A 14,258-nucleotide genomic window follows, 5' to 3' on the forward strand; every position below is an offset into this window, starting at 1 on the left:
CTGAAGGGTGCAAGAGGTAATGTAGCTGTTAGACAGAAATTAAAGTGCCATCTACACTAGCATTAACTTTTTCTCTGACAAGAATCCTTCATGTTGTAATAAAAAGATAAGTGATAGGGTGCAAGCATAATAGGAGAGTATCTAAATAATAAGTAGGTGGAGGGGAACCTCTTGTGAAAAATAAGTAAAATGGAATGAACCTATAGGATAATTATGTATTAAACCGTATTTTGAGCTAAAGGCATCATTAAGAACAACCAGCTGAAAATCTCCAAAGGGACTTGGACTCTGTGGGCCCAGTCACCTAAGGCTATTACAGTGAGTGCTCAGTTTACAGTGAGTGCTAAGTTTACAGTGAGTGCTAAATGTGCACAGCAGGCCTGATTCACAAAGGTAATAGTGTAAGTTTATGATTGTTTGCTATTCACTAAAGGACTTACGAATAGCCTTTTTATGAATGCAGACTGTCCGTACATAAAATGATAGGACTGTCCTTTCTTTTAACGTGCGGAAACTGCGCACTCTTAAGGATCCTACGCGTAAATCCCTTTGCGAATAGCAAACAATCATGAATCAGATACTCAGTGTCTCCTACAGTTTTGAGCTGACTGGTTTCTTAACCCCTTCGGTGCGTCGGACGACCGGGGGCCATCCAACGCACCAGTTCTCATGTGTATCGGACGCCCCCTGACGATCATTTCCCACAATGCTCTGACGTCATTGCACCGAAACTGAAATTGAAATGAGCTGATAGGCTCATTTCAGTTTCACTTGCTATGTGCTCAGGGGGCTATCTCAGCCCCACGAGCACGTAGAAAGTCAGGAGAGGTATCATTGGAAAGGGGGGAATCTCCCCTTTCAATTGGTACCCATCCCTAGTGGATCCCTGCTTGGGGATTGCCCCAGAAGGGTGAGCCCCAAGCAAGGGTCCACCTACTAGGCAGACTCAGAGGGCAGATGTGGGCAGTAGCACCCACTCTGCCACCCCCGGGGGGGGGATAAAGGCCACTAAAAGCCAAGGATTTTGATGATATGATGTAGGGGTGTAGGATGTACATGATTGGCATGCCAATGCCCCCAACCCCCCAGCAAAATTCCAGTCTTTTTGCCCAGATGGGGGGCAGATGTGGGCAGCAGCTCCCAATCTGCCACACCGGGGGGGACAGAAAGCCCACTAGATGTCAGGGATAATTTTTCTTATTTTTTATTAAGGGTTGGGGCCTGCTCGAGATGGGCATCCCAATGACCCCCCCAAAGTTCCACAGTCTCTCTGCCCCATGGGAGGCAGATGGGGCAATAGCCCCGATCAGCTCCCATCTGCCCCCGGAGGGGGGGCAGAAAGCATATTAGGCACAAGAGATTTTTTATGTGTATATGGGTGGGGGGTGGCCAAAAAGGGCATGCCAATGCCCTGACCCCCCAAAAGAAAATTCCATAGTCTTTCTTCCCCCCCCTGAAAGCAGATGGGGCAATTGCCCCTGATCTACCCCCCAGGGAGGACAGAAAGCCCACTAGCACCAGGGATTGGTTGTTTTATATGTAGGGGTGGGGGCTACACAAAACGGGCCTGCCAATGCCATCAACAGCTCCAAATAAATTGCCACAGCCTTTTTGCCTCCCCTGGGAGGTAGATGGGGCTAATAGTCCCTAATTTGCCCTATTGGGGGGGGGGCAGAAAGTCCATTAGGCACCAGGATTTGTATTGATTTATTTATATGAAGGGGTGGAGGCTGCTGAGAATGACTATGCTAATTCCCCCACCCCCAAAAAAGGCTTTCCGGCCCTCCAAAAGCCAGATCAGGCAATAGCCCCCTTTCTGCTCCCTGCGGGGGGCAGAAAGCCTACTAGACACCAGGGATATGTTTATGGGCATGCCAGTGAGAAGCCCCATAGGCCATTTTTTAGGCACATATTTTTCAGTAATATTTTCATTCTCATCTACACCCAGGTGGGGGCAAAAATCCACTAGAAACCAAGGAGAGTTTGTGTGTGGGTAAACTGGAGTTTGGCTGACGTTCTGCGTGTACTGACCTTTGGCTGGCATTTTGCAGGTGGTGTGTGTGGACCTGCACTTCGCTAATGGTGTGGGTGGACTCGCACTTGAAGACCGTCTGTGTAGATTGGCACTTGCCTGGTAGTGTGCATGGAGTGGTGCTTGGCTGGCTGTGTACATGGACTGGTGCTTGACTGGCGGTGTGTATGGATGGTGCTTGGCTGCAGGTCTGGACTAGCCGTAGCAGGCAGCAGACGTTTTCTGGCTGTGGGAGGAGGTTTTGTCACTGGGGGCCAGTTTTGCAGCAGTGCTGCAATATTGGGTGCCAGTAACACAAGTGGGAGCAGTGCTTTTTACTGGCACGCCCCCTACCTCCCAGGGCCAGTCGACCAGCAATCTGCCAGGGCTAGTTGCTGTTTCCAGTCTGGCCCTGCTTGGCTGGCGGTGTTCAGGGATGACGCTTGGCTGGCAGAATGCGTGGGTAATGCTTGGCTGGCAGTGTGCTTGGATATTTCTGGCTGACTGTGTGCACTGATAGAATTTGGCAGGTGGTGTACATGGAAGGCACCTGGCTGGCGGTGTGTGTGGATGGCGCTTGGCTGGCAGTGTGTGTGGATGGCACTTGGCTGGTGGTGTGTTTGGGTGGTGGTGTGCATGTACTGACTTTTGACTTTTGGCTGGCAGTGTGGATTGCATGGATCCCCCAGTGTTTTCTTACCCAGAATCCCTCGCAAACCTCAAATTTACTTACAAAGTCACATTTTCCTGAGTTTTCTTTGTGGGTAAGTTGTAGGATCACCGCACAGACACAAATGTCCTAATACCCAGCATTCCCCTCGGTCTCCTGAGAAAAATTATACCTCACTTGTGTGGGTGCTTATAGTAGCGTCAGCCTGAAAACATATAAACAAACTGCCATTTTGGACTCGCTTTGGGCCCCCTCAATCTCTACACGTTTTTTGGCCTTCCATGTCACTTGGCCCATCCACACAAGTAAGGTATCATTTTTATGGGGAGAGTAAGGGTAATGCTGAGTGGTAGAACATGTGTGCTGTGTGTTCATTATACAACTTTCCCACATAGATGTTAGAAGAAAATGTGACTTTTCAGCTAAATTTGAGGTTTGCAATTAATTCATGGGTGTCTAGTTTTCAGAAATGTCTTTGTTTTTAGGTTCCCCTAGATGTATGCGGACCTGGGACCAAAAACACAGGTGTCCACCTATCTATCACAAAACATCTTGGTTTTTCAAGGGGGTTACCTGGGTTTTTGGTCCCGGGCTCAGCGGCCATCTAAGGGAACCTACCAAACACACACATTTCTGAAAACTAGACACCCAGGAGAGTCCAGAGAAGTGTGGCTTCCATGGATCTACCAACATTTTCCTATCCAAAATCCCAAGCAAACGTTAAATTTAGCTGAAAAAGTCAAATTATTTTCAGATTTCTGTGTTGGAAATTTGTGGGATCAACGGGCTGACACTAATTTTCTACTACCCAGCATTTACTCAGGTCTCCCAATAAAAATGGTACCTCACTTGTGTGGGTAGGCCAAGTACCTGTGACAGGCAAGGGCCCAAAAAGTAGTGTGGAGACATCAAAATTACCTATCACAAGCCGAACTGGTTTTGGAAGGGGTCACCTGGGTTCTTGGCCCTGGGCTCAGCGGCCATATGCGGAACCCTACCAAACCCACACGTTTCTGAAAACTAGACACCTGGGGGGGTCCAGGGAGGTATGGCTTGCACAGACCCCCCAACGTTTTCCTACCCAGAATCCCCTGCAACCATCAAACTTAGCTGAGAAATGTACATTCTTCTCACATTTTCGTGTGGGAAAGTCGTGGGATCACCAGGCTGACACAAATTTCCTACCACCCAGCATTCCCTAATGTCTCCCGATAAAAATGGTACCTCACTGGCGTGGGTGGGCCGACTAGCCGTGACAGGCAATGGCCCAAAACTTATTGAGGAGACATCAAAATGACCTATCAGAAACGACCTGGTTTTGCAGGGGGTCACCTGGGTTTTTGACCCCAGGCCTGGTGGCCATCTTGGGAAACCTACCAAACCCACACATAACTGGCACACACAGCACAGGCCCTTGTCCCACCCACACAAGTGAGGTATAATTTTACTCAGGAGACTGAGGGGAACACTGTGTGGTTGGGCATTTGTGATGGCATGGGGATCCCATGCAAAAATATGTAGAAAATGTGATTTTTCATCTAAATTTTCAGTGGATCCTGGGTAGGAAATCTTTGGGGGTCCAAACAAGTCATACTTAGCTGGACTCCCCCTGGTGTCTGTTTCTCAGAAATGTGTGGGTCTGGTAGTTTCCCAATATGGTTGCTGAGCCTGGGGCCAAAACCCTATGTGACCCCCCCTTGCAAAACCTGGTTATTTTGTGATAGGTAATTTTGATGTCTCCTCAATACGTTTTGGGCCCTTGCCTGTCGTGGGTACTTGGCCCACCCACGTAAGTGAGGTAATATTTTAATTGGGAGATTTGGCGGAATGATGGGTCGTAGGAAATTTGTGTAAAAACCGGTGATCCCACAACTTTACCACATAGTAATTTGAGAAAAAAATGATTTTTTCAGCTAAATTTGAGGTTTGCAGGGGATTCTATGTAGGAGAACATTGGCAAGCCATAAAGTCTATGCCCTGGGCCAAAAACCCAGGTGACCCCCCTTGCAAAACCAGGTTGTTTTGTGATAGGTAATTTTGATGTCTTCTCAATACATTTTGGGCCCTTGCCTTTCACATGTACTTGGCCCACCCACACAAGTGAGGTACCATTTTTATCAAAAGACTTTGGGGAATACAGGGTAGGTGGAATTTTGTGGATCCACGCAGATTTCAGAACTTTCCATCACAGAAATGTGAGGAAAAAGGGTTTTTTACAAAATTTGAGGTTTGCAGGGGATTCTGGGTTACAGAACCTGGTGGAAGCCTCACAAGTCACCCTCTCCTGTATTCCCCCTAGGTGTCTAATTTTCAAAAATGTATAGGTTTTCTAGGTTTCCCTAGGTGCCGGCAGAGCTACGGTTCAACATCTACAGCTAGGCACTTTGCAAAAAAAAGGGTCTGTTGTCACTGTAAAAATGTGGTGTGTCCACATTGTGTTTTGGGCCATTTCCTGTTGCAGGCACTAGGTCTACCCATGCAAGTGAGGTACGATTTTTATTAGAAAACCTTGGGGAATGCAGGGTGGGTGGAAATTTGTGGGCCCACACAGATTCCAGAACTTTCCATCACAGAAATGTGAGAAAAATGTGTTTTTGTTGACAAAGTTCGAGGTTTGCAACGGATTCTGGGTATCAGAACCTGGTGAGAGGTACACAAGTCACCCCTTCCTGGATTCCCTAGGTTTCTAGTTTTCAAAAATGTATAGGTTTGCTAGGTTTCCGCAGGTACCGGCAGAGCTAGGGTTCCAAATCCACAGCTAGACACTTTGCGAGAAAAAGGGTCAGTTTTCACTGTAAAAATGTGGTGTGTCTATGTTGCATTTTGGGCTGTTTCCTGTTGGTTACAGTAGACCTACCAATCACATGTGAGGGACCATTTTTTATCGGTCGACTTTGGGAATTTGGGGTGGGTGAATTTTGTGGCCCACGCAGATTCAAGAACTTTCCATCACAGAAATGTGAGGCAAATGTGTTTTTTTTACGAAGTTTGAGGTTTGTACCGGATTCTGTATAACAGAACCTGGTTAGAGGTACGTAAGTCACCCCCTCCTGGATTCCCCTGGGTTTCTAGTTTTCAAAAATGTATATGCTTGCTAGGTTTCCCTAGGTGCTGACTGAGCTAGGGTTCAAAATCCACAGCTAGGCAGTGTGCAAAAAAATGGTCGGTTTTCACTGGAAAAATGTGGTGTGTCCATGTTGCGTTTTGGGCCATTTCCTGTCACGGGCATTAAGCCTACCCACACAAGTAAGGACCATTTTTATCGGCAGACTTAGGGAAACTCAGAATTGTAGAGCAACTGTTATTACATATTGACGTTCTATGCATTTCTGCCTTCCTAATGCAAGACAATGTGTACAAATGAAGTCACTTCGAAAAATGTCCTACAATTCACAGGCTAGTAAGGGTACGCCCAATTTCGGAGATGTGCAAAAAGCAACTGTGTCTAAACTCTATATGCTGTACCCATTTCATAAATACATTTGTGTCTTTGATACCTATTTCTCACTTTTTTTATTTTACCAAATTAATTGCTATATACCCAGTACACAATGAAAAACAACTGCAAGATGCTGCTCAGTTATTGGCTCTCGGTTCCTCGGGTCCTTGGTGAACCTACAAATCCTATATATGCCCACAACCAGAATGTTCCAGCAAATGTAACGTTGTATTGCTTTTAAACATGTGTCATACTTATAAGAAGTTACAGGTAAAAACGTTGTACAAATGGTTGTGTTTTTCAACCCATTTTTAATTTGTTTTATTTTCAGTTGTTAGTTTCTATAAAAAAAACCTCGAAGCAGCTACACAAATGAAGCCTTGCTGAATTGAGAATTGTCTCTATTTTTCAGAAATGTATAGATTTCTGGGATCCATGATTGCTTTCCTACCCATTTCTACCACAAACTGGAAGGAGGTTGAAAGCACAAAAAGTAGCAAAAATAGGCTATGTCCTAGCAAAAAGCCAAAACTGTGTAAAAACTTTGGGTTTTCTGACAAAAGTCTGCTTGTCCCTGAAACCTGGGAATTGACTTCAGCACCCACAAACCCTTTGTTGATACCATTTGCAGGGGAAAAACAGACGCTTTCTTCTGCAGCACTTTTTCTGCATTTAAAAAAAAAGAAATAGCTGTATTTTGGCTAATTTCTGGGTCCCCTCCAGGGGAATCCACAAACCCTGGGTACCTTTGATATCCCCATGATGTTGGATGAAAAGGGCATGGATACCTTATGTGGACAAAAAGTTACAGGGGCCTAAGCGCAAACTTCCCCAAAAAGCCAAAAAAGGATTACACCGGGGAGGGGGGGGGGGGGGGGAAGGCCTAGCAGCGAAAGGGTTAAGCAGTTAAGAGTGAGAACAGTGGTATATTACAAATTTTGTCATAAATGGGTGCTTGTCATGGGAACTTTAAACTAATGGACTGTTGTACTGTTGTACCAGCATTTGTTGACATGGTTAAGTAAGTAACAGAACATAAGAACATACCACAATCACATAAACAAAACAATCTTACAACACTTTTAAAAGCATATCTGGGCATATTACAACAAAACAAAATCCAAAACAACTACTGGAGTACAATACAACAGAATCACATTGCAAAAATGCAGCACAAAAACATCGGAGAATACAATGCAACAGAACACATTGCCATCATGACCAATACCACACAACATATGTGCACAAACGTGGTTGTCATACATTACCATCTCCCGAAAACTGTTTAGATAATAGGGTGCTTAACGTGTGTGAAACAAGCATTACCTTCACTAACCACCAAGGACATAAACTAATGCCAGTCAAAACTATTCTGTGTTCTGGTGATCCTGGTAGTCTCATTTATTGACTACAGAGCAAGGCACACGCAAGCTGGCCAACCCACTTGTGAGGAATGACAGGAAATGCATTGGTGACTCCACCTATTGAAGGCAATTTACCAAAGGAATGGATGAAGCACAGGCAGGCTCACAGACTGCAGAATACCAATTTTGTTGATAATTCCACTTCCTTTTCCAATCACATTTAAAAAACATTATTTGCACATTTCACTTGATAACACCATCCATTGATCAATCAAAATGTGTCTTTACAAACTTTTACATTTGCATATTAAGCCTCATTTTGCCAATTGTATTTCTGATTTCCCAAAACAACCTATCAGCCACTATTTTGTTGTCATCTCCTATTTTGCAGCTAGGGCTTTACCTCCCTTGTGGATAGGAGTATCGTCCGCAAACCAATTTGCAAATAAAACACCATTTACTATGAACATCACATCTGTTTGTCCGCTAGCTACAGCTCAAATATTCATAAGTTCTTAGTAACTTCAAAATGATATTCGCTTTGATCGCATAGTAATAAAATATGAAACATTGTTTGTAAAAGATGCCACAAGTTGTGCTTGATTCCTTCAACAACACTAAACGTTCAGGATAACTTTTCAAGTTGTTCACTTGAAACCAGTATCATAATCCATTTTGTATCTTTATTCATGTCAAAAAATCAATTACATCCATGTTCGTGGAACTTTACATCTATTCTAAAAAAGATAGGATATTTATTGTTTTCATGTAGGTAAAGTGCACTGTGAATTTTTTTTTCATCATCATATCGCATACACGCAATTTCATATTTTCAGACTTCTGATTTGATTATTAACAATGATTGTAAAGCACAGATACTATCTTGTAATCATAATTTCACTTGTTTGGCAGTTTATAATATCTCTGATACTGTACTGGTATTCCTTCAACAAAATATTTAAAATGTAGAGCAAAATCTTAAATGATACTTAATTGTGGTATGATAAGAAAGTAAGGCCTTTCCGACTGCAAAATCACATTTTTATATTCACCAAAAGGGATCATGAACGGTGCGTTTGAGCAAATCAAACACTCACCCCCAGTCAACTGTTCTGGGTTCAATCCATCATCATTCTTTAGCTCACTCCACCACCCCAGTTCAGACATGGCCATATGCAAATCAGTCTGACCCTGTGCCTCATGGGAACAGTCCAGCCCGAACTGCCAAGCCATGTCTTCCCTGGGCCGGAAACAAGCATGCTGGGACCGGTTTGAGGTTCATAACCTTATTCAGCCAGGCTACCTTCAATCCAGTGGCAAAGTGAGCAAGGGACCCACGTCTGGGCATACCCTGCCAACTTAGGGCAAACAAAGCGATACCAAAGGGGATAATGGACGGAGCATTCATCAAAGTCAAACAGCATTTCAGGACCAGATGTACGATGCATTTTATGGTCGCAAACGACCCCTCAAGTAAAATGCATTTTCAAATGTACCAACCGTATTTTGCGAGTCGGCAACCTACTACCGACTCGCAAAATAGGGTTTGCAAGTCACTATTAGGAAGGGGCGTGTCCACAGTGATATGAATGTTTTCAAACTGTGAATCTAGTTGCAAAACATTCACAGTTTACCACTAACTTCAAATTGGTGGTAAGCTATTCGGAAACCGGTGTGGGTCCCAAATGGACCGCTTCCACTTTTTTAATAGGGACGACAATATTTTTTCTGAGCAGGCAGTGGTCCCACGGATCACTGCCCACTCTGAAAAAATGAAAAGAAAACTCTTCCTTTTTTTTTTTTAAAAAAAGCATTCAATTTTGTTTATGGAAATGGGCTGCATTTAAAAAACAAGCATTTGCAATGCATAAGGTCTCGCATTAGGAAAGTTTGAGCTATTGGTATTGTAAATGACACATTTTTTATATATGTGTTGGTTTTGAAAATAGCAAAAATAATAGCTTTGTCATTTACAATGCCAATAGTTATAACTTGTGACACCTATAGCATTTGTAATGCAATATGTGTTGTATTCACGTGACTTAGATGTATTGATATTACAAATAACAATGGCTTTGAATTTTTTTAATAATTAATACTTAAATAAAAGTTATTGTAATTTATCATGGCAATAGCTTAAACTTTTGTAAATAACTTTTGTGAAGAATATGTTCAGTGTATTTTATTGTGACGAAAATCCAAGAACAGAAGTGAAATACTAACCTCTTTTTCTGACATTTTTAATAAAGCTTGAAACATTGAGAGATCAAATTTGACCCAGTTGTTGGTAAATGGTTGCACAGATTGATACTGAGGTGGGGCTGAGAGATGTTGTGGTGGCGACTAGTGATGCTGTGGCATTCAATGATCCTGTGGTAGCGCATAGTGATGTTGTTGTGCCCCTTAGTGATGCTGTGGTGGTGCTGAGTGATGCTGTGGTGATGCGATAGATAGAGTGAGTGGGATAGATAGATAGAGTGAGGGCGATAGATAGATAGAGGGAGGGCGATAGAGAGATTGAGTGAGCGAGATAGATAGATAGATAGATAGATAGATAGATAGATAGATAGATAGATAGATAGATAGATAGATAGATAGGAGTGAGGGCGATAGATAGCTAGACAGATAGATAGAGTGATGGCGATCAGTATCTAAATAAATAGATAGAATGAGGGCGATAGATCGATAGAAAGATAGATAGAGTGAGGGCGATAGATAGATAGAGTGAGGGCGATAGATAGATAGAGTGAGGGCGATAGATAGATAGATAGAGTGAGGGCGATAGATAGATAGATAGATAGAGTGAGGGCGATAGATAGATAGATAGATAGAGTGAGGGCGATTAGATAGATAGAGTGAGGGCGATAGATAGATAGATAGAGTTAGGGCGATAGATAGATAGAGTGAGGGCGATAGATAGAGTGAGGGCGATAGATAGAGTGAGGGCGATAGATAGAGTGAGGGCGATAGATAGAGTGAGGGCGATAGAGTGAGGGCGATAAGATAGAGTGAAGGCGATAGATAGATAGAGTGAGGCCGATAGATAGATAGAGTGAGGGCGATAGATAGATAGAGTGAGGGCGATAGATAGATAGAGTGAGGGCGATAGATAGATAGATAGAGTGAGGGCGATAGATAGATAGATAGATAGATAGAGTGAGGGCGATTAGATAGATAGAGTGAGGGCGATAGATAGATAGATAGAGTTAGGGCGATAGATAGATAGAGTGAGGGCGATAGATAGAGTGAGGGCGATAGATAGAGTGAGGGCGATAGATAGAGTGAGGGCGATAGATAGAGTGAGGGCGATAGAGTGAGGGCGATAAGATAGAGTGAAGGCGATAGATAGATAGAGTGAGGCCGATAGATAGATAGAGTGAGGCCGATAGATAGATAGAGTGAGGGCGATAGATAGACAGATAGAGTGAGGGCGATTAGATAGATAGACTGAGGCCGATAGATAGAGTGAGGGCGATAGATAGATAGTTGTGTGTGTGGTTGTGGTTGTGTGTGTGGTTGTGGTTATGTGTGCGTGGTTGTGTGTGTGTGGTTGTGTGTGTGTGTGGTTGTGTGTGTTATGCTTTGTTTTTCTATGTTATGTTATGCTATGTTTTGTTGTGTTTGGTATGTTATGTTTTGCTAGGCTATGATATGTTTTGTTTTGTTATGCTATGCTATGTTTTGTTATGTTATGCTATGTTTTGTTATGCTATGCAATGTATTGTTTTGCTATTCTATGCTTTGTTTTTTTATGCTATGCAATGTATTGTTTTGCTATCCTATGCTTTGTTTTGTTATGCTATGCTCTGTTTAGTTTTGCTATCCTATGCTGTGTTTTGTTATGCTATGCTATGCTATGTTTTGTTATGCTATGCTATGTTTTGTTATGCTATGTTTTGTTATGCTATACTATGTTTTGTTATGCTATGCTATGCTTTGTTATGCTTTGTTATGCTATGCTATGTTTTGCTATGCTATGCTTTGTTTTGCTATGCTATGTTTTGTTGTGTTTGATATGCTATGTTTTGCTATGCTATTATATGTTTTGCTATGCTATGTTTTGTTATGCCATGTTTTGTTATGCCATGTTTTGTTATGCCATGTTTTGTTATGCCATGTTTTGTTATGCCATGTTTTGTTATGCCATGTTTTGTTATGCCATGTTTTGTTAGGCTATGTTTTGTTTTGCTATGTTTTGTTTTGCTATGTTTTGTTTTGCTATACTATGCTTTGTTTTGTTATGCTATGCTCTGTTTAGTTTTGCTATCCTATGCTATGTTGTGTTTTGTTATGCTATGCTATGTTGTGTTTTGTTATGCTATGCTATGTTGTGTTTTGTTATGCTATGCTATGTTGTGTTTTGTTATGCTATGCTGTGTTTTGTTATGCTATGCTATGTTTTGTTATGCTATGCTATGTTTTGTTGTGTTTTGTTATGCTATTTTTTGTTATGCTATGTTTTGTTGTGCTTTATTACGCTATGCTTGGTTATGCTATGCTTGGTTATGCTGTGCTTGGTTATGCTGTGCTTGGTTATGCTGTGCTTGGTTATGCTGTGCTTGGTTATGCTGTGCTTGGTTGTGCTGTGCTTGGTTGTGCTGTGCTTGGTTGTGCTGTGCTTGGTTGTGCTGTGCTTGGTTCTGCTGTGCTTGGTTGTGCTGTGCTTGGTTGTGCTGTGCTTGGTTGTGCTGTGCTTGGCTGTGCTGTGCTTGGTTGTGCTGTGCTGTGCTGTGCTTGGTTGTGCTGTGCTGTGCTGTGTTTTGCTGTGCTGTGCTGTGCTTTGCTGTGCTGTGTTTTGCTGTGCTGTGTTTTGCTGTGCTGTGTTTTGCTGTGCTGTGTTTTGCTGTGCTGTGTTTTGCTGTGCTATGCTGTGTTTTGCTGTGCTGTGTTTTGCTGTGCTGTGCTGTGTTTTGCTGTGCTGTGTTTTGCTGTGCTGTGTTTTGCTGTGCTGTGTTTTGCTGTGCTGTGTTTTGCTGCTGTGCTTTGCTGTGCTGTGTTTTGCTGTGCTGTGTTTTGCTGTGTTTTGCTGTGCTGTGTTTTGCTGTGCTGTGCTGTGTTTTGCTGTGCTGTGTTTTGCTGTGCTGTGTTTTGCTGTGCTGTGTTTTGCTGTGCTGTGCTGTGTTTTGCTGTGCTGTGTTTTGCTGTGCTGTGTTTTGCTGTGCTGTGTTTTGCTATGCTGTGCTTTGCTGTGCTGTGCTATGCTGTGCTATGCTGTGTTTTGCTGTGTTTTGCTGTGTTTTGCTGTGTTGTGCTGTGTTGTGCTGTGCTGTTTTGCTGTGCTGTGTTGTGCTGTGCTGTGTTGTGTTGTGCTGTGCTGTGTTGTGTTGTGCTGTGTTTTGCTGTGCTGTGCTGTGTTTTGCTGTGCTGTGCTATGTTTTGCTGTGCTGTGTTTTGCTGTGTTTTGCTGTGCTGTGCTGTCCTGTGCTGTGCTGTGCTGTGTTGTGTTGTGTTTTGCTGTGCTGTGTTGTGCTGTGCTGTGCTGTGTTTTGCTGTGCTGTGCTGTGTTTTGCTGTGCTGTGCTGTGTTGTGCTGTGCTGTGCTGTGCTTTGCTGTGCTGTGCTGTGCTGTGTTGTGCTGTGCTGTGTTGTGTTGTGCTGTGCTGTGCTGTGTTTTGCTGTGCTGTGTTTTGCTGTGCTGTGCTGTGTTTTGCTGTGCTGTGTTTTGCTGTGCTGTGTTTTGCTGTGCTGTGTTTTGCTGTGCTGTGTTTTGCTGTGCTGTGCTGTGTTTTGCTGTGCTATGCTGTGTTTTGCTGTGCTGTGTTTTGCTGTGCTGTGCTGTGTTTTGCTGTGCTGTGCTTTGCTGTGCTGTGCTGTGTTTTGCTGTGCTGTGTTTTGCTGTGCTGTGCTTTGCTGTGCTGTGTTTTGCTGTGCTGTGCTGTGCTGTGTTTTGCTGTGCTGTGTTTTGCTGTGCTGTGTTTTGCTGTGCTGTGCTGTGTTTTGCTGTGCTGTGTTTTGCTGTGCTGTGTTTTGCTGTGCTGTGTTTTGCTGTGCTGTGTTTTGCTGTGCTGTGTTTTGCTATGCTGTGCTGTGTTTTGTTGTGCTGTGCTTTGCTGTGCTGTGCTTTGCTGTGTTTTGCTGTGTTTTGCTGTGTTGTGCTGTGCTGTGTTTTGCTGTGCTGTGCTGTGCTGTGTTGTGTTGTGCTGTGCTGTGTTTTGCTGTGCTGTGTTTTGCTGTGCTGTGTTTTGCTGTGCTGTGCTGTGTTTTGCTGTGCTGTGCTGTGTTTTGCTGTGCTGTGCTGTCCTGTGCTGTGCTGTGCTGTGTTGTGTTGTGCTGTGCTGTGCTGTGTTTTGCTGTGCTGTGTTTTGCTGTGCTGTGCTGTGTTTTGCTGTGTTGTGCTGTGCTGAGCTGTGCTGTGCTGTGCTGTGCTGTGTTGTGTTTTGCTGTGCTGTGCTGTGCTGTCCTGTGTTTTGCTGTGCTGTGTTTTGCTGTGCTGTGTTGTGCTGTGCTGTGTTTTGCTGTGCTGTGCTTTGCTGTGCTGTGTTTTGCTGTGTTTTGCTGTGCTGTGCTGTCCTGTCCTGTGCTTTGCTGTGCTGTGTTGTGTTGTGTTGTGTTGTGTTTTGCTGTGCTGTGTTGTGCTGTGCTGTGTTTTGCTGTGCTGTGCTGTGTTGTGCTGTGCTGTGTTTTGCTGTGCTGTGCTGTGCTGTGTTGTGCTGTGCTGTGTTTTGCTGTGCTGTGTTTTGCTGTGCTGTGCTGTGTTGTGCTGTGTTTTGCTGTGCTGTGTTGTGTTTTGCTGTGCTGTGCTGTGTTGTGTTTTGCTGTGCTGTGTTGTGTTGTG

This window comes from Lissotriton helveticus, chromosome 10 (assembly GCF_964261635.1).
Source record: "Lissotriton helveticus chromosome 10, aLisHel1.1, whole genome shotgun sequence".
In the NCBI taxonomy this organism is placed as follows: domain Eukaryota; kingdom Metazoa; phylum Chordata; class Amphibia; order Caudata; family Salamandridae; genus Lissotriton; species Lissotriton helveticus.